Source organism: Panthera onca, chromosome X (genome assembly GCF_046562875.1).
Source record: "Panthera onca isolate mPanOnc1 chromosome X, mPanOnc1 haplotype 2, whole genome shotgun sequence".
Taxonomy (NCBI): domain Eukaryota; kingdom Metazoa; phylum Chordata; class Mammalia; order Carnivora; family Felidae; genus Panthera; species Panthera onca.
The window spans coordinates 93,815,516-93,835,393 of record NC_138357.1 but is presented as its reverse complement, the minus strand read 5'-3'; the positions used below and the strand labels follow the sequence as shown (position 1 = coordinate 93,835,393).

Sequence of the window (19,878 nt, the reverse complement as noted above, 5' to 3'; positions counted from 1 at the left end):
ACTGTATAATGCCATTTATGTAACATTCTGTAAAAGGCCAAACTGTAGAGACAGTAAACAGATCAGTGGTTGCCAGGGGCTTAAGGGTTTAAAGATGGGGGAGAGTTGAATAAGTGAAGCACAAGAGATTTTTAAGGCAGTGAAACTATTCTGTATGATACTATAACGGCAGGTACGTGATGTTATGCCTTTGTCAAAACCCACAGAACTTTACAGCATAAAGAGTGAGCACTAATGTACACAAATTTATTTTTTTTAATGTTTATTTATTTTTGAGTTACAAAGAAAGCGTGCATGAGTGGGGGAGAGGCAGAGAAAGAGGGAGACACAGAATCTGAAGCAGGCTGTAGGCCTTGAGCTGTCAGCACAGAGCCCGACACAGGGCTTGAACCCATGAACTGTAAGATCATGACTTGAGCCAGAGTCAGATGTTCAACCGACTGAGCCCCTATTTTTTTTTTAACTTTTAAGTTTATTTACTTGTTTTGAGAGAAAGAGAGAGAGAGAGAGAGAGATGCAAAAAGAAAGGGAGAGAGAGAATTCCAAGCAGGCTCTGCACTGTCAGTCCAGAGCCCGACTCAGGACTTGATCCCATGAACTGTGAGATCATGACCTGAGCCAAAGTCAAGAGTCAGACGCTTAACTGACTGAGCCACCCAGGCGCCCCCACAAATTTCTTTTAGAAGTCATTTAGGAGGTCCAAGGATCCCAGGATGGAATACAGACTGTGACAAAAGCATCTAACTGCATGATGAATGTATGAAATAACTTCAGTGAAGAGAGTGGGGAGAAAAGAGGCTGAGCTAAATAACTTTGGAAATGAGCGGACTCATTTGTTGGACTGTAAGGCTAAAGTCCAACAAAACTGTACACAAGCACTACACTCTAGTGGATAATGTGGTTTCCCGTGGGGGTACACATTAACGATTCTAACCGTATCTCCTGTACATGTATACTGGAAGTGAGGAATGAAGTAAATAGATGGCAGATTGTGGAAGCCAGGTTTCTCGCTATTTGAGTGGGAGGTTATAGACAAGCAAGGGAGGGAAGGCTAAAATGATCCCTGTGGTACTGGGTTAGAGTTGGAGATACCAGTATGGAGACTTTATATTTAGTTTAATATGGATATAGATGGATACATATAGAAATATTTATCGATAATGTAGGTATACACTGGTTAGTATACACACATCTATTTCCTTGCTCCATCAGCTAAGAATGCTGAGAAACAATGATAGGTCAGTAGCTACAAGCACACCTGGTGGCCAGATCTTGGTTTCTAATACCATTTTCTAAAAAAGAGAAAGAAGGCAGGAAAGAAAAGAAAAAGAAACCCACGCCCTTTGAACAAATCTCTGATTCTACAGCTAAGGCGGGGAAGGTACAAAATGAGCCTAGAGCATCTCATAGTGCCACAAAATAAAGTACAAAATGTGGATTATAAGACAAATATTTATGACTCCATGCTGATATAAATGCTTCAATAAATAAACAAATGAGGAAGAAGAGACAAACGTTCCTGTGCAGAATTCCAAATGATTTATATAGATACCTCACCCGCAAGTAGGTAGAGCATAACTCCCCCCTCCTTAAGTATGGGCTCTGCAAAATAATGTCCTTCCAGAGAGTACCGCATGGAAAGCAAGGAAAAAGGAGTAGCTTTGCAGCGGAGACACCTGACAAACTATCTCAGCCAGGTGATCGTGGCCAATACTGACAGTGATAAGTCATGTTGCTAGTATGAACACTTGATATGATGTGAGGAGAATGGCACTTTACCTCTGTGGTCTTCCTCCCCAAAACCTGTAACTCCAGTCTAATCATGAGAAAAATACCAGACAAATCCTCATTCAGGGACATGCTACAGAATACTTCACCAGTACTCCTTAAAACTGTCAAGATCATCCAAACCAAAGAAAGTCTAAGAGACTGTCACAACCCAAAAGGAGCCTGGGGACGCATGACTACTAAATGTAATGTGAGATCCTGGCTATATCCTGGTATAGAAAAAGGATATAAGGAAAAACTAAAAAAATATGAATGAAGTATGGACTTTGATTATTAATAAAATGTCAATATTTGTTTATTAATTGTGACAAATGTGCCATTGCAATGTAAGGTGTTAACAATGGGGGAAACTAGGTGTGGGGCTTAAGGGAACCCTTTCCACTATCTTCACAACTTTTCTGTAAACCTGAAACTATTATAAAATAAAAGCCTTTCTTAAATTGTAAAATGAAGATTGCATAATATACTCTACAGATTAAGGGACTAATGCATGAATCAATAATGATTGATTAATTCAAGTATTTAATGAACACCTGTTTTGTATGAGCACCTTTGTTGGCACTTGTAAGGGACCCTTATATAAGTTAAAATTTATCTCACCCCCCAGGGAGCTTACAGAAATGCAGACTTTAAGCATTCCATATGTTTGCTAAGTGATTTGCATTTAATGCAATGATGGGAATTTTTATTTCACTGAGTCTAATAATTCCCCTTATCCTGTAGCAAGTGTTGTAAGAGGGACTGCCTATGAAGCTCCTCTTGTTTTATTTTTATTTCACTTTTATTTTTTTTAGGTTTTTATTTTTTATTTTGAGAGAGAGAGAGAGGGAGAGAGAGAGAATCCCAAGCAAGGTCTGCCCTGTCAGCACGGAGCCCAATGCAGGTCTCAAACTCACAAACTGCAAGACCGTGACCCAAGCTGAAATCGAGAGAGCCAGCCGCTTAATGGACCGAGCCACCCAGGCACCTCCCTCCTCTTGTTTTAAATGAGAGACCCATGGGGCGCCTGGGTGGCTTGGTCGGTTGAGCGTCCGACTTCGGCTCAGGTCACGATCTCGCGGTCGGTGAGTTCGAGCCCCGCGTCCGGCTCTGTGCTGACAGCTCAGAGCCTGGAGCCTGTTTCAGATTCTGTGTCTCCCTCTCTCTCTGCCCCTCCCCTGTTCATGCTCTGTCTCTCTCTGTCTCAAAAATAAATAAATGTTAAAAAAAATTTTTTTTTAAATAAAAATAAAAAAAAATAAATGAGAGACTCATTTAATGTTGCAGTTTTCTTCATTTGTTAAATAAATTCATATCTTAGAATGTCAGAGCTAGAAAGGCTCTTATATCAGACATTGTGGATGCCCTGTCCTTATTCCCTTGCCCCTACCTCATCAGTGTTCACAAGCCTGACTCCCAACTTCCACCACCTGTATTTCAAATAATTTTAAATATGTAGTGTTGACTATACCTCTCTTGTGGGATATATCCTATAGACAAAAAGAAATGCAAAAAAATATTAAACTTTTAGGGATAATTCTACAATTGCTATTTTGAAACTATTACAGTGTCAGATATAGATATAGATACACACACACACACACACACACACACACATATACACACTTGTACATACATAGCTATTAGGGTAAAGCAATTAAGTAACTATGTTAATGTCATTAGGAACTGATATTTTCAACCTAAGAGAAAAAAGATACAAATATAAATTCAAGCAAATTATGTACCAAGAAGAAGGGGATGACTCCATCCCTAGAAACTCTTATCAACGGAGAAGGCAATGACTTAAATCTGCATAACAACCATATCCTTCACGACCCCCACCCCCACATCTTTTGTCTTTAGCTGAACATGGTATTTAAAGTGATGGCTTCAGCCATCTCTGGGAGTTACCCTTTTTTTTTTTTTTTTTTTGGTTGCTTCTCGTGTATACAGGAAATATACATGTAATTAAGCTTTTGTTTCTTTTTCTCCTGTTAATTTGTCTCACGTCAATTTAATTCTTAGACCAACCAGAAAAATCTTGAAGGGTAGACAAAAATTTTTCTCCCCAACACAAACAATTCACAAAATTACAATTTTTGAGATTTTTACATGGTGCCACATAGTGGTAGTTGCCTACCTACTGTTCATTCTCCCTTTCTTCATTACTAACAGAAAACCTATATTGTTAGGTGTGGCAAAGGATCAGCTTTAAAACAGTACTTTCCTTACAGGTATCGGTGGCCAGTGAGGTGAAAGCAAACATCATTTCATGAGGCTGCTGAGAAAGTTTTGTAAAGGAAACTGACTAATATGATTGAGTTAACCTTTTGCTCTTACTGCTTCCTCCTGCCTACTGCCCAGAATATGAATATAATGGCTGAGTTGCAGCAGCTATCATGGACTATGAAGCAATCTTGATGATGGGAGCCATGTACCAAATATAGGGGGGGCAGAAAGAAGGAACCTGGGTCCTAGATATGTGTAGAGCTGCTATATTAACCTTAGATGCCTAGCCCTGAACTCCTTTTATGGGAGAAAAAAAAAAAACATCATATTTAAGCCACTATAACTTGGGTTTCTGTTATATGCTGTAAAATCCAATCCAAACTGATACATTTTCTTCATAAAAGAAGTATATTTGTGGGAAATTTTAAAGTTTATGGATAAATGAAATAAATACAATAAAAAAAATACTAGGGCAATGAAAACATCCTGGAGGTTTTAGCCAGGACAATTAAGAAAGAGAAACAAGTAAAAGCCATTTGTATGGGAAAGGAAAAAGTAAAATTATCTCTATTTGCAGATGGCATGATCTTATAAATAGAAAATGCTCAAAATCGACTAAAAAACTATTAGAGCCAATAAACAATTTCAGCAAGATTGCAGGATACAAGCTCAATATACAAAAATCAATTGCATTTCTATACACTGACAATAAACATTCTGAAAATAAAATAAAAAATAATTCCATTTACAATAGCATCAAAAAATAAAATACTTATGAATAAATTTAACAAAAGAAGTGTAAAACTTGTACACTGAAAGTCACAAAACATTATGGAAAGAAATGAAACATCTAAATAAGTGGAAACTTATCACATTTATGGGTCAGATAATAGTACTCAACAAAGTCATCTACAGATCCAATACAATATCAAAATTCCAGCATGCTTTTTTGCAGTAATTAACAAGCTAATCCTAAAATTCATATGGAAATGCAAGAAACCCACAATGGCCAAAACAGTCTTGAAAAAGAAGAACAAGGCTGGAAGACTCACACTTCATTTTACAACTTACTACAAAACTATCATAATTAAGACAGTTTGGTACTGGCATATAGACATATAGATCAATGCCACAGAATTGACAGTTCAGAAATAAACCCATTCATTTATAGTCAAATAATTTTCAACAAGGGTACCAAGACTATTTAATGGGAAATGAAGATTGGGGCACCTGGGTGGCTCAGTCAGTTAAGCATCTGACTTCAGCTCAGGTCATGATCTCGTGGTTTGTGAGTTTGAGCCCTGCGTCGGTCTCTGTGTTGACAGCTCGGAACCTGGAGCCTGCTTTGGATTCTGTGTCTCCTTTTCTCTCTGCCCCTTCCCCACTTGTGCTCTGTCTCTCTCTATCAAAAATAAATAAATGTAAAAAAATTTTTTTTAAATCATGGGAAATGAAGAATCTTTTCAACAAATGGTGCTGGAACAACTAGATATCCACGCACAAAGGAATGAAGTTGGATCCTTACCTCACACCATACACAAGAATTAATTCAAAATGGATTAAATACCTAAATGTAAAAGTTGAATCTTTAAAATTTTTAGAAGAAAATATAGAAGTAAATCTTCATGACCTTGGGTTAGGCAATGGATTTTTAGATACAACACCAAAAGCACAGCAACAAGAGGAGGAAAAATAGATAAATTTGACTATGTCAAAATTAAAATCTTTTATGCTGCAAACAATACTATCAAGAAAGTGAGAAGACAACTAACAGAAGAAAATCTTGAAAATTATATATTTAGGAAGGTACTTAACATCCAGAATTTATATATATGTATATACATATATATGAATCTATATGTATATATATATACACTCTTAAAACTTTATATAATAAAAAGACAAGTCAATTTAAAAATGGGCAAAGGACCTGAATAGACATTTCTTAGAACAAGATGTTCACATGTCAATAAAAATATGAAAATATATCTCAGGGGCACCTGGGTGGCTCAGTTGGTTGAGCGTCCGACTTCAGCTCAGGTCATGATCTCACAGTTCATGAGTTCGAGCTCTACATTGGGCTCACTGCTGTTAGTCTGTCAGCACGGAGCCCGCTTCATATCCTCTGTCCTCTCTCTGACCCTCTCCTGTTTGTGCTCTCCCAAAAATAAATAAAAGTTAAAAACATAAAGAGGGCACCTGGGTCGCTCAGTCGGGTAAACGCCTGACTTCGGCTCAGGTCATGATCTCACAGTCCGTGAGTTCGAGCCCCGCGTCGGGCTCTGTGCTGACAGCTCAGAGCCTGGAGCCTGCTTCAGATTCTGTCTCTCTCTCTCTCTCTCTCTCTCTCTGTCTCTCTCTCTCTCTGCTCTCCCCCTGCTCACGCTCTGTCTCTCTCTCTCTCAAAAATAAATAAACATTAAAAAAAGTTTTAATAAAAAAAGAGAAAAGATAGTAAGACTGGGGAGGGTGAAAGAATGTGAAAAGATGCATATTATCATTAGTCAATAGGAAAATGCAAATAAAAACCACTCTCCACCCACTAGGATGGCTATAATCAAAAAGACACAATAATAAGTATTGGTGAGGATGTGGAGAAATTGAAATCCTTATACGTTGCCGGTGGGAATGTACAACAGGACAGCCACTTTGTAAAACAGTTTGACAGTTGCCCAAAATGTTTAGTGCATAGTTACCATATGACCTAGCCATTCCATTCCTAGGCATATACACAAGAGAACTGAAAACATATGTCCACACAAAAACTCGTACAGGAATGTTCTTTGCAACATTATTCATAATAGCCAAAAAATGGAAACAAGCTTGCATTAGTTTTCTAGGGCTACGGTAACAAATGACCACAAACTGGGTGGCTGAAAATAACAGAAATGTATTCTTTCATGCTCTTGGAGGCCAGAAGTCTGGAATCAAAGTGCAGTAGTGCTCTGCAATTTCTCAGAGAGAATCCTTCCTTGCCTCTTCCAGCTTATGGTGTTCCTTGGCTTGTTGTGGCTACAAAATTCCTATCTCTTCCTCAGTCTTTACATGTCATTCTCCTCCTTCTCTCCCCTCTGTGTGTTTTTTAATAAAGACATTTGTCACTGGATGTAGGGCCCACTGGGATGATCTTACCTTGAGATCCTTAAATACATCTGCACAGAACCTTTTTCCAAATAAGGTCACATTCACAGGTTTTTGGGGGTTAAGACATGGACATATCTTTTTGGAGGCCACTTCCTATTGAAAGGCCTTCCTTTCAACCCACTACAAACCCAAAGGTCCATCAACTGATGAATGGCTAAATAAAATATGGTTTATCCATACAATGGAATATTATTGGGTGATAAAAAGTACTGACACCTGCTGCAACATGGGTGAAACTTGAAAACCTCATACTAAAGGAAAGAAGCCAGACAAAGGCCACATGTTGTGCAATTACATTGATATGAAATGTCCAGAAGAAGCAAATCAGTAGAAACAGAAAGTAGATCAGTGGCTACCTAGCATTGTGGGAATCTTCAGGGGAATGGAGAATGACTGCTAATGAACATAGGATCTCTTTTTGGCATGATGAAAATGTTCTTTTTTTTAAATGTTTATTTATTTTTGAGAGAGAGAGAGATAGCACAAGCTGGGAAGGGGCAGAGAGAGGGGGACAGAGGATCCAAAACAGGCTCTGCACCGTCAGTGCAAAGCCCAACGTGGGCTCAAACCCACCATGAGACCATGAGATCATGACCTAAGCCAAAGGTGGATGCTCAATTGACGGAGCCACCCAGGCACCTGGGCATGATGAAAATGTTCTAAAATTATATTACAGTAAAAAAAAAAAAAAATTTTTGAAGTGGGGTGCCTGGCTGGCTCAGTCGATTAAGTATCCAACGTCAGCTCGGGTCATGATCTCACAGTTCATGAGTTCGAACCCCACGTCAGGCTCTGTGCTGACAGCTCAGAGCCTGGAGCCTGCTTGGGATTCTGTGTGTGTGTCTCTCTCTGCCCCTCCCCTGCTCACACTCTGTCTCTATCTCTCTCAAAAATAAAGAAACATTAAAAAAATTTTTTTTTAATTGAAGCACAGGGAAGTGGGAAAAAATTATGTTACAGTAATAATTGCACAACTCTGTAAATATACTAAAAACCATTGAACTGTATACTTTAAATGGGTGAATTGTATGGGATATAAATTATATCTCCATGAAACTGAAAAGTGAGAAATTCAAAGATTAGTAATGAATGTAATGGATTAAAATACATCAAACTTACTAAAATTCATAGGCTCATAATGATTTTTTTTTTAAAGCTATTTGATCATCTTTAGCCAATACTGGCAAATAAAGGTAAGGAACCCAGCACTTATTCTGCCTTGCCTATATGAACTGTACCTGAGGATATCCACATAGTTGATAGGAGAATGTTCTTTATTATAGAAGCATCTCTGCTAATTAAGATAGAAGAAATGACAGAATTAGAGTCTCACAAATTCTCAGGCCCTAATGAAATAATGGATCAAGGCAATGTTTTTCATTAGATGAAAGTTTGATGGGAACTTTAAAAGAGGGGCTAACAATGCCTGAATCCAGTGATTAATCTTACCATCACTAAAAATGGGACAGCGAGACATTATGGGCCACCCGATGTGATGCAATAGAAAGTGCACAAAGGATTCTTGCCAATAAAACCAAACCTGAATTTGAAATATAACTGCCAACTTACAGGAAATACAGGGTTTAAAGGAATACATTAAATGACGCTAGAGAGATGGATGCAATCAGCCAAACACCAACTGTGGGAAATTTTCCAGGACAAATGTGTCAATTTTTTTTGGCAAACAAATAGCAAGAACATAGTCTTATCTATCAAAAAGACTTAAGAGGGGCGCCTGGGCGGCTCAGTGGGTTGGGCGTCCGACTTCGGCTCAGGTCATGATCTCGCGTTTCGTGGGTTCTGGCCCCGCGTTGGGCTATGATGACAGCTCGGAGCCTAGAGTCTGCTTTGGATTCTGTGTCTCCCTTTCTCTCTGCCCCTTTCCTGCTCTCACTCTGTCTCTCTCTCTTTCTCACTCTCAAAAATAAACACTAAAAAATTAAAAAAAACACACACACAACACTTAAGAGACATATTAACCACATGTAATGAGGAAACTTATCCGGTCCCCAGTTTGAAGAAATCAACTGTAAAAAAATAATTACGAGATAATGTGGAAGATTTTGAACACTGAATATAAATGATAATAAGGAATTGTTATCACAACTATCTTTTAGTTGTGATAATGCTTATGTTTGAAAAAAATAGTTTTTATCTTTGAGAGATACATACTTAAATATTTACAGATGAAAAGATATAACGTCTGGGATTTGCTTTAAGATAATCTCATGGTGGGGTGAGAGAAGTAGCTAGGAATACAGATAAAACAAGATTGGCCATCTGTTCCTAATTGTTGAAACCAGGTACTAGGCACACAGTGGTTCATGTACTGTACTGCTAAGTATATATGTCTGGAAATGTTCCAGAGTAAACACGTTTTTTAAAATGTTCTTTGGAACATTGAGTTGAGCCCTGAGTATGTTTTTCCATGTAAATCAATATGGTTTTTGCCTAGTAAAGCATATGGGGAATCCCTTTTCCCTGATCTGACTAAAGCAGATCATTTGGAGGGTAGAGAGGCATGCTTTGAAATCACGCCTGGGTTTGAGTTCAGGCTTCACTATTCACTCATGTTGTTAGATATTTAACCTTTATGAAGCTCAATTTCTTCATTGGATAAACAGGCATGATAATAATGGCTCCTCTCATCCGGGTGTTTGGAGATTAAATACAATACAGAACACAAAGCACTTGGCACAGTACCAGGCAGTGCTCTATAAATATTAGGGGCAGCTCTTAATTGTTTTGGCTATCTATTGTGGGTTGACCTGGCTCAGCTGGGAGCTTCTATTTTGTTTACTGTCAACTGGGAGTATAGTCATCTGGTGGTCGAACTGGGCTGGAACCAAGATGGCTCATACCTACAGCACACAGTTGATCCCAACTATTGGCTGGGCGCTCAGCCAGGGCTGTTGACCACAGCACCTACACATGGCCTCTCCATGACACCTGGGCTTCTCGCTTCTTGGTTCTGAGAGGAAGTGTCCCAAGAGCAAAGTGGAAGCTGCCAGTTCTCAAGGGTCTAGATCTGTGTCACTTCCATGACATTCTATTGGTTAGAGTCACAAGGCCTGCTCATGGGGCACCTGGATGGCCCAGTTGGTTAAGTGTCGGACTTTGGCTCAGGTCATGATCTCACAGTTCATGGGTTCAAGCCCCACATCAAACTCTGCGCTAACAGCTCAGAGCCTGCAGCCCGCTTCAGATTCTCTCTCTCTCTCTCTCTCTCTCTCTCTCTCTCTCTCAAAGGTAAATAAATAAATAAACATTTAAAAAAAAAAAAAAAAAAGAGTCACAAGGCCTGCCCAGATACAGTAGGAGGGAAAATAAATTCAACTTCTTAATGGGAAGAGGGGCAAAGAACTTTAATCCACCACATTAAGTATCCTGTTTGCTCATTATGTGGTCTGCAGGTGAAGATCTAGATTTCAAAGAAATACACCAAAAACATACTCAGTATATGTCTCCGGAAGATGTTCTCCCTGGACCATGCTGACTGACATTTTTCCTGCTGCTCAGCTGACTAAGCCAGGGCCTGAGGAATCAGAGGGCCAGGCAGTGGTCACTAACCTGAGGCTGGATGGGACGAAAAATCAGGGCAGGACTAAATCTTCACCACAGAAACACCTTGGCATGAGTCAGTGGTTCTCAAAAATAATTTATGAGACCAAATTAGGTCATCTATTTTTAATTATTGTGGTTATTAATTTGGCAAATTGTAATTCAATACTGTTCTCATATGCAGTAATTCTGGAGACTTGAGGAACTATTAGTATTCTTTTCCAAATACTATCAGTATTATTTCCTTAATTTTTTAGATTTAAGGCATAACAACTTTCCACATATTTCTGTCTCTTACTTTTAATCAACAGTTGCTGACTCTCACGTGGTCTCTGATGTTATCTAAAACACAGTCCAGGAGAGGTGTTTTTGTTTATTTATTTGTTTGTTTATTTTAGTGTGCATGACACAAACAGAAAGTCCTCTCTTTGGGGTAAGAAACATCTGCTAGAGCTAAACAATGCAAAGTTAATGGCAAGCTTGGGCAATATGAGTTTTACATGAACACAGAGCTTTGCTTTTAATTGGAACATTTACAGTAAACAAATGATTGATAAAGACACTCAGTCGCCTCTATAAACAAGGAAGTGGAGAACCCAGCCGTGCTGAACGCTGTGTTTATTTTCCACTGAAAGAGGATGTAAACTACTAATCACAGGCATGCCACAGTTTAATTTCTACACAAGACCCTTTCCTGGTTTTCTATTTTAAAAAAAAATGATGGCAGTTTTGCTCATTAAATTTCTTTGTGTAGAATTCTTATAAGTGCTATTGATTTTAAAATAGGTTATAAAAAAAAGTTCTTAAAAGAAACTTTAGGTGCTTCTAAGCTTGGATTCATTTTGCTGTTGAAAAGATCCCAGCTGACAGCTGTGATATAAATGCATGGAGAAGGAAATAAACACTGCCTCTCTGACCATGACCTGGAAGTTATGTCAGAAGAATCTGGCATTCTGTCAATTGGCCATAAAGCAAATATCAGGGGTGGGAAGGAGGTGGAACAGCCACATATTTCTGGCCTGTTCTGGAATTCTGAGCACATCAGAGCATATAGCCAGAGGCTCGGGATCACTTGGTGATGAAAGAGTGGTTAAAAGCATTCGCTTAGAGGGGCTCCTGGGTGGCTCAGTTGGTTAAGTATCTGACTGTTGATCTCAGCTCAGGCCTTGATCTCCAGTCAGGTCTTGATGTCAGGGTCTGTTCTGGGTGCAAAGCCTACTTAATGATAATAATAATAATAATAATAATAATAGTAATTTTTTAAAGCATTTCCTTCGAAACAAACTGTCCCTGTGTAAGCTAAGACCCTTACTGATGTATTTGAGATTTCTGACTTGTTTGAGACTCTTTCTGACTTATGTAAGCCTTTCCTGACTTCTTTCAAACACTGTCTGAGGAATTAGATATCCTTCCTGATTTGTATGGGACCCTTCCTAACCTGTTTGAGACCCTTCCTGACATGTTTGAAACAAGTCCTAACTTGTTTCAGACCCTTCCCTTCATGTGAGAGACCTTTCCTGACATACTTGAGGTAGCTCCTAATGATTGAGATACGTCCTAAGGTACTTGAGGCCCACCCTGATGTATTTGAGACTAATCCTGAGGACTTTGGCATGCTTCCTGACATGTTTGAGGTGATTCCCAACATATTTGAGACTCTTCCTGTCTGTCTGAGATCCTTCCAGACATATTTAAAGTTCTGCCTGACAACTTAAAGACACAGTCTGACTTGTTTGAGACTCTTCTAGACTTGTTCAACACCCTTCCTCGTGTGTTTGAGACCATTCCTGATGTATTGAGACTATTCCTGTCTGACACTCTTACTCAGATATTTAAAAACTCTTCTGGACTATTTTTAGACACTTCCTAACTTGTTTGAGATGATTCCTGCTATGTTTGAGACCCCACCTAACATATATCAGACCCTTCTTGACATATTTGAGACTCTTCATGACTTGGTTGACAGCCTTTCTGACCATGTGAGAAACTTTTTGACATGTTTAAGATTCTTCCTAAATTGTTTGAGACCATGCCTGATCTATCCAAGAAACTTCCTGATGTATTTAAGCCTTTTGCAGACATGTTTCAGACCCTTCTTGACTTGTTGGAGATTTCCTGACATGTTAGAGAACTTGGTTGACTATTTAAGATTCTCTCTCCTATGATTCTCTCTCTCCTCTTGACTTATTGAGACTCTTCCTGACCAAGACCCTTCCTGAGGTAATGAAAAGGCTTCCTCACAACTTTGAGATCCTTCCTTCCATGTTTGAGACTGTCCCTGGCTTGTTTGAAAACATTCATGACACATTTGAGACCCTTGCTAACATACCTGACCCCTTCCTGACTTGGTTGCAACCATTTCTAACTCTTTGAGTCTCTTCTTGACATGTTTGAGACACTTCTTGAGGTGTTAGAGATACTAACGTACTTAATCCTTTCCTGTATGTTTGAGACTCTTCCTGATATATTTGAGAATGTGCTGATGATGGTGACACTTTTTCTGGCTCATTTGAGGTTGTACCTGAAGTGTTTGAGACTCTTCCTGTCTCTTTGAGACATATCTAAAAGTCTTTCTGCTTACTTTGACTTGTTTGAGATACCTTCTAGCATATTTGAGTTCCTTCCTGACTGTTGAGACTCTTCCTGATGACTTTGAGACCCTCCCTGACTTGTTTGACAGCCTTTGTGACTCTGTGACATAATTCCTAATTGTTTTAGTCTTCTGATTCTTCTTGTCCGAGACCCTTCCTAACTTACTGTCGATGCTTATTGAATGAGATCCTGACATGTTTGAGAACCTTCTTGACTTATTTGAGACCATTTCTGACGTGTTTGAGACCCTATTTCACTTGTTGAGACTCTTCTAACTGACTCTTTTTAAAAAATGTTTATTTATTTTGAGTGAGACAGAAAGTACAAGCAGGGGAAGGGCAGAGAGAGACAGGGAAAGAAAGAGAGAATCCCAAGCAGGCTCTGTGCTTTAGTGCAGAGCCTGACACAGGGCTCAGTCTCACAAACCAGAAGATCATGACCTCAGCCAAAATCAAGAATCAGACACTTAACCGACTGAGCCACCCAGGTGCCACCCTAACAGACTCTTGAGAACTTTCCTATTTGATACTCTTCCTTTCAGTTTGAGTCCCTTCTGGACTTAGTTGGGATTATTCCAACTTCTCTTAATTTGTTCGAGGCCCTTCCTTACTACTTGAAGACTGTTCAGGACTTGTTTTAAGACACTTCCTGCATATTTGAGTCCCTTCATAATGTATTTTCAATTCTGCCTGACTGTTTGAACCAAATCTTGTCATACTTGAGACCCTTTATGAATTGTTTAAGACTTTTGCTGATGTAGGGGCGCCTGGGTGGCTTGGTCGGTTGAGCGTCCGACTTCGGCTCAGGTCATGATCTCACGGTCCGTGGGTTCGAGCCCCGCGTCGGGCTCTGTGCTGACAGCTCGGAGCCTGGAGCCTGTTTCGGATTCTGTGTCTCCCTCTCTCTCTGCTCCTCCCCCGTTCATGCTCTGTCTCTCTCTGTCTCAAAAAAATAAATAAACGTTAAAAAAAAATCTAAAAAAAAAGACTTTTGCTAATGTATTTGAACAAGTCCTGCATGGTTGAGACCTTTTATGACATACTTGAGGGACTTTCAGCCTTGTTTGAGATGCTTCCTAAGTTATTTGAGACTCTTCTGGACATCTTGAGAGACTCTGATTTATTTGAAACTCTTCCTAATATATTTGAGACTCATCCCAACTTATTTGAAATTCTTTTTGACATCTTTGAGACTGTATATTTGAGACCCTTCCAGATATATTTTAAACCCTGTCTGAGGAATTTGAAACTCTTCCTGACAAGTTTGAGACTATTCCCTACTTGTCTGAGACTCTTCCCTGTGTATTTGAAGAACCTTTCTGATTTGTTTCAAACTCTTCCTGAGCTAAGACCATTCCTGAAGTATTGGAGACTCTTCCTGACTCTGAGACACTTAATGATGTATTTTAAGCTCTTCCGACTACATCTGGATACTGACTTTTTGGAAGAAAGTCTGACATATTTGAGACCCTGCCTGCATGTTTGAGAAGTTCCCTTACAAGTTGGAAGCCCTACTTGACATTTTTGAGAAGCTTCCTGACTGTTGGAGACTCTTTCTGATGACTTTAGCACCCTTCTTGGCTTGTTTCATAGCCTTTTTGACCCTTAGAAAGCCTCCCAGACATGTTTGAGACCCTTCCTGAGTAGTTGAGATCCTTCCTGAGGCATTTGAGAATTTTCCTGATATATTCGAGACTATTATAAACTTGTTTGAGATCTTTGCTGACATATTTGAGACTTCTTCTCAGTTTGAAATGCTTTTTGATACATTTAAAGCTCTATTTGACATTGTCCAGACTTGTTTGAGATAGACATATCTGAGACCCTTCATAATGGGTTTGAAACTTTTCCTGAATGTTTGAGTCCTTTTGTTATGTTTAAGAACCTTCCTGTGTTGTTTGAGATATTTAGTGATGTATTTGAACCACTCCTGTATGGTTGAGACCCTTGCTGAGGTACTTGAGACATTTTTAGCCTTATTTGAAACTCTAACATATTTGAGGCTCTTCCTCAAGGATTGAGAGACTTCTTGATGTATTTCAGACCCTTCTTGAGATACTTGAAACTTGTCCTCACTCATTTGAGACCCTTCCTGACATATTTGAAACTGTCTGAAATTCTTTCAGATGTATTTTAAACTCTCCTGATGAATTTGAGACCCTTTCTGACAACTTTAAAATCCTTTCTTAATCATTTGAGACTCTTCCTGATGTATTTGAAACCCATTTTGACATGCTCGAGACTCTTTCTCTATGTTTACAATACAATGTTTTAGACCATTCCTGAAGTATTTGAGACTCTTCCTATGCCTGTGACCCTTCCTGGGGAATGTAAAACTCTTCCTGATGACCTTCGGATAGACTCTTCTTGTCTGTTTAAGACACTTCCTCCCTCACAAATTTAAGACTATGTCTTACTACTATGTGACTCTTCTTGACCAGATGTGATGCTTTTAATGACTTTGAGACCTTTCTTGATTTGCTCAACAACATTTCTGGCTTATTGATACCCTTCTGACATATTTGATACACTTCCTGAGAAAATCCCTTACATATTTAAGACTCTTCCAGACAGTATGATCCTTTGTAACTTTCTTGAGATGCTACCTGCCATGTTTGAGACTTTTCCTCACCTGTTTGAGACTCCTTCTGAGATGTTAGAAATTCTCCTTATATTTGAGACCCTTCCAGTCAGGATAAGACATTTCCTAATATCTTTGAGACCCTTCCTGAGTTGTGTCAGAACTTCTTGATGTATTTGAGACTCTCTGAGACCATTCCTGACATATTTAAGAACCTCCCTGACCTACTTAAGATTTTTGCTGAAATGTTTGAGACACTTCATGACTTGCTTCAGAAATGTACACACATATTTGAGATTCTTATGGATGTTTTTGAGACCTTTTATCTATGTTGAAAGCTTCACTAATGTCTTTAAAGCTCTTCCTAATGATGTTTGAGATGCTTCCAGAATTGTTTGAGAAGATTCTTGATGTATTTGAGACTCTTCCTCTCCATGTGACACTTCCTGACATGTTTGAGTCCCTTATTGAGACAGGTTTTTTACTCCTCCTGATGTAGTTGAGATTCTTCCTGATGTATTTGGTGCCCTTCGTGGCTTTCGATATCATTCCTAATATGGTGACACTTTCTTGTATCTGAGAAACTTATTTTCTGTTTGAGACACTTACTGACTTATTAATAACTTTTTTAACTACGTTGGGAAACTTCCTGAGTTGTTTGAGATATTTCCTCATGTATTTGGGACTCTTCCTCTCTGTTCCAAACACTTTCCAACAAGCTTAAGACTTTTCCTTACATGTTTGAGGCCGTGTTTCATGCTGCATTTAACAACCTCCCTTGGGTATTTAAAACTCCCCTTGAGGGGCACCTGGGCAGCTCAGTCGGTTGGGCATCCAACTTTGGCTCAGGTCATGATCTCATAGTTCGTGAGTTCAAGCCCCATGTCGGGCTCTGTGCTGACAGCTCAGAGCCTGGAGCCTGCTTCGGATCCTGTGTCTCCCTCTCTCTCTGCCCCTTCCCCGCTTTCTCTCTCTCTCTCTCTCTCTCTCTCTCTCTCCCCCCCCCCCTCAAAAATAAATAAACATTGGGGCACCTGGGTGGCTCAGTCGGTTAAGTGTCTGACTCTTGACTTCGGCTCATGTCATCATCTCATGGTTCATGAGTTCAAGCCCCGCATCGAGCTCTGTGCTGACAGCGGGGGCTTGCTTGGGATTCTGTCTCCCTCTCTCTCGGTCCCTCCCCTGCTTGCTTTCTATCTTTCTTTAAATAAATAAATAAATAAATAAATAAATAAATAAATATAAACTTTAAAAATAAATAAATAAACATTTAAAAATTTATAAAAAGACTTCCCTTGAAAAGTTTGAGACTCTTTATGACGAATTGGAGACCTTCTCTGACATGCTTGAGACACTTCTCAACTTGAGACCATTTTATTGAAATGTTTGAGACCCTTCCTTTTTGTTTGAGACCATTACTGACAAAATTAAAGCTCTTCCTGACTACTTTGAATACTTATGGTCCAATTTGAGAGAATTGTTGATGCATTTCAGACTTTCCCCCTTTCTTGGCAAAACTTCCTGTCTTGTTGGAGACACATCATAACAGCTTTGAGACTCTTCCTGATGTATTTGGCACCCCTGCTGTATTTAGATTCCTAGGGCTGCCTTTTAAAAGTACCACAGGGGCGCCTACGTGGCTCAGTCAGTTAAGCATCCAACTCTTGATTTTGGCTCAGGTCATGATCTCACAGTTTGTGAGATCGAGCCCCACATAGGGCTCCACACTGATAACACGGAGCCTGCTTAGGATTCTCTCTGTCTCTCCCACTCTCTCTGCCCCTCCTCTGCTCGTGTTTTCTCTCTCTCTCTCTCTCTCTCTCTCTCAATAATTAAGTAAACTTTAAAAATAAATAAATAAATAAAAGTGCCACAAATTGGATGTCTTCAAACAACAGAAATTCTCTTACAGTTCAGGAGACCAGAAGTCTGAAATGAAAGTGTCAGCAGAATTGGTTCCTTGTGGAAGCTCTGAGGAAGAATATGTTCCATGCCTCTCTCCTAGCTTCTGGTGGTTTCTGCCACTCTTTGGTATTCCTTGGCTTGTGGACATATCACTCCAATCTCTGCCTCCATCTTTACATGGCATTCACTTCTCTATGTGTCTTCGCATAGCCCTCCTATAAGGACGCCAATCGTTGGATTTAAAGCCCATCCTAATCCAGTGTGGCCTAATCTTAACTAACTACATCTGCAAAGACTATTTCCAGATAAGGTCTCATCCTAAGATTCCAGGCATACATGAATTGGGAGATTCACTATGTAACATAGTGATGGACATAGTAGATGCACTATGTAACCCAGTGCATCTACCAATATAATTGAGATTCTTCATGACTGTCTGAGACCCTTCAAGACATATTGTAAACTCTGTCTAATGAATTTGAGACACTTCCTGACTTGTTTGAGATGCTTCCTGATTTTTTTTTTTTTTTGAGACTTTTCCTAATGTATTTGAAGCCCTTTCTAACTCGCAGTTCTTCCTGTTTGAGACTCTTCCTGACATTTCTGAGACTGTTCCTGCCATGTTTACTACTCTTGTTGACAAGTTTGTGAATCATCCCAATTTATTTGAAATATTTCCTGACTATCTGAAACTGTTCCTGGCATATTTGAGACTCTTCCTGTCTCTTTGAGAGCATTCCTGATGGATTTGGAAAACTTCTTACCTATTTAACACTCTTCCTGACATGTTTGAGAGACTTCACGAATTGTTTGAGACTCTTGCAAATGTATATGAGACCTTTTCTGACTTTCTTGAGTCCCTTCTCAATTTGTTTGAGACAATTCATGACATGTTTGAAACATCTGAGACACATTTGACACACTTCTTACTCTTTGAAACACCTTACTGACCTATTTATAGTTCATACTTAATACTTTGAGAAACTTCTTGACTTGTTTGAGATGCTTCCTGATGTACGTTAGACTCTTCTCTGTTCTGGATACTTCCTGACCAATTTGAAGCTTCCTGGAGTACTTGAGACCCTTCTAGGCATACTTGAGAACCTACTTCATGTATTTAAGATTCTTCCTGACATGTGAAAGCATTCATGACTTGAGACTCTCCAAAACATATTAGACAGCTTATCAAACTTGCTTAAGATCCTTCTTGACTTATTTGAAACCTTGCTTGACATGTTTGAGACCCTTCTGGTATTTGAGTCTCTTTTTTTCAGTTTGAGATGCTTACTGACTTATTTAACAAGTTCTTCCGGACTACCTTGAGAACCTTTCAGATTGAGATTCCTGATGTATTTCAGACTCTTTCCCTCTGTTTGAAGCACTTGCCAACGGTTTGCTGCTCTACCTGATGTATTAGATTCCTCCTGATATATTTGAGGCTTTTCCTAATTGTGACTATTCCTGACTCGGTATCATTCTCTCAGTTGTATCTCAGACACTTCCTTTCTGTTTGAGACCCTTACTGATTCATCTATAACTCTTTGAGATTGCTCCTGACTTGTTTCAGATGTTTCCTCATATATTTAAGACTCTCCCTCTCTGTTCTGGAAGCTTCCTGAGTAGTTTAAGACCCTTCTGACATGTTTGAGACTCCTTTTCCTGGGTTTGAGACTCTTTCTGCCATATTTGAGAACCTTCTTCTATATAAGACTCTCTTGGACATATTTGGGAGACTTCAGGGCTTATTTGAGACTCTGTGATATAGTTGAGATCTTTTTTGACATACTTCAGACGTTTCTTTTTTTTACTTTTTTTTAATTTTTTAAAATTTATATACAAATTAGTTAGCATACAGTGCAACAGTGATTTCAGGAGTAGATTCCTTAGTGCCCCTTACCCATTTAGCCCATCCCCCCTCCCACAACCCCTCCAGTAACCCTGTTTGTTCTCCATATTTATGAGTCTCTTCTGTTTTGTCCCCCTCCCTGTTTTTATATTATTTTTGTTTCCCTTCCCTTATGTTCATCTGTTTTGTCTCTTAAAGTCCTCATATGAATGAAGTCATATGATTTTTGTCTTTCTCTGACTAATTTCACTTAG

General features: G+C 39.2%; 1 long non-coding RNA gene across 1 annotated transcript in view; it reads left to right on the top strand.

Moving 5' to 3' along the window:
• The window catches only part of LOC145714219 (uncharacterized), a 189,379-nt gene extending 186,478 nt beyond the window's left edge, over positions 1–2,901 (top strand). The window contains exon 5 of the long non-coding RNA XR_014136809.1: positions 2,583–2,901. This is a non-coding gene — a long non-coding RNA (uncharacterized LOC145714219). The remainder of the gene's footprint in view (positions 1–2,582) is intronic.
• The last annotated feature ends 16,977 nt before the right edge of the window (positions 2,902–19,878 follow it).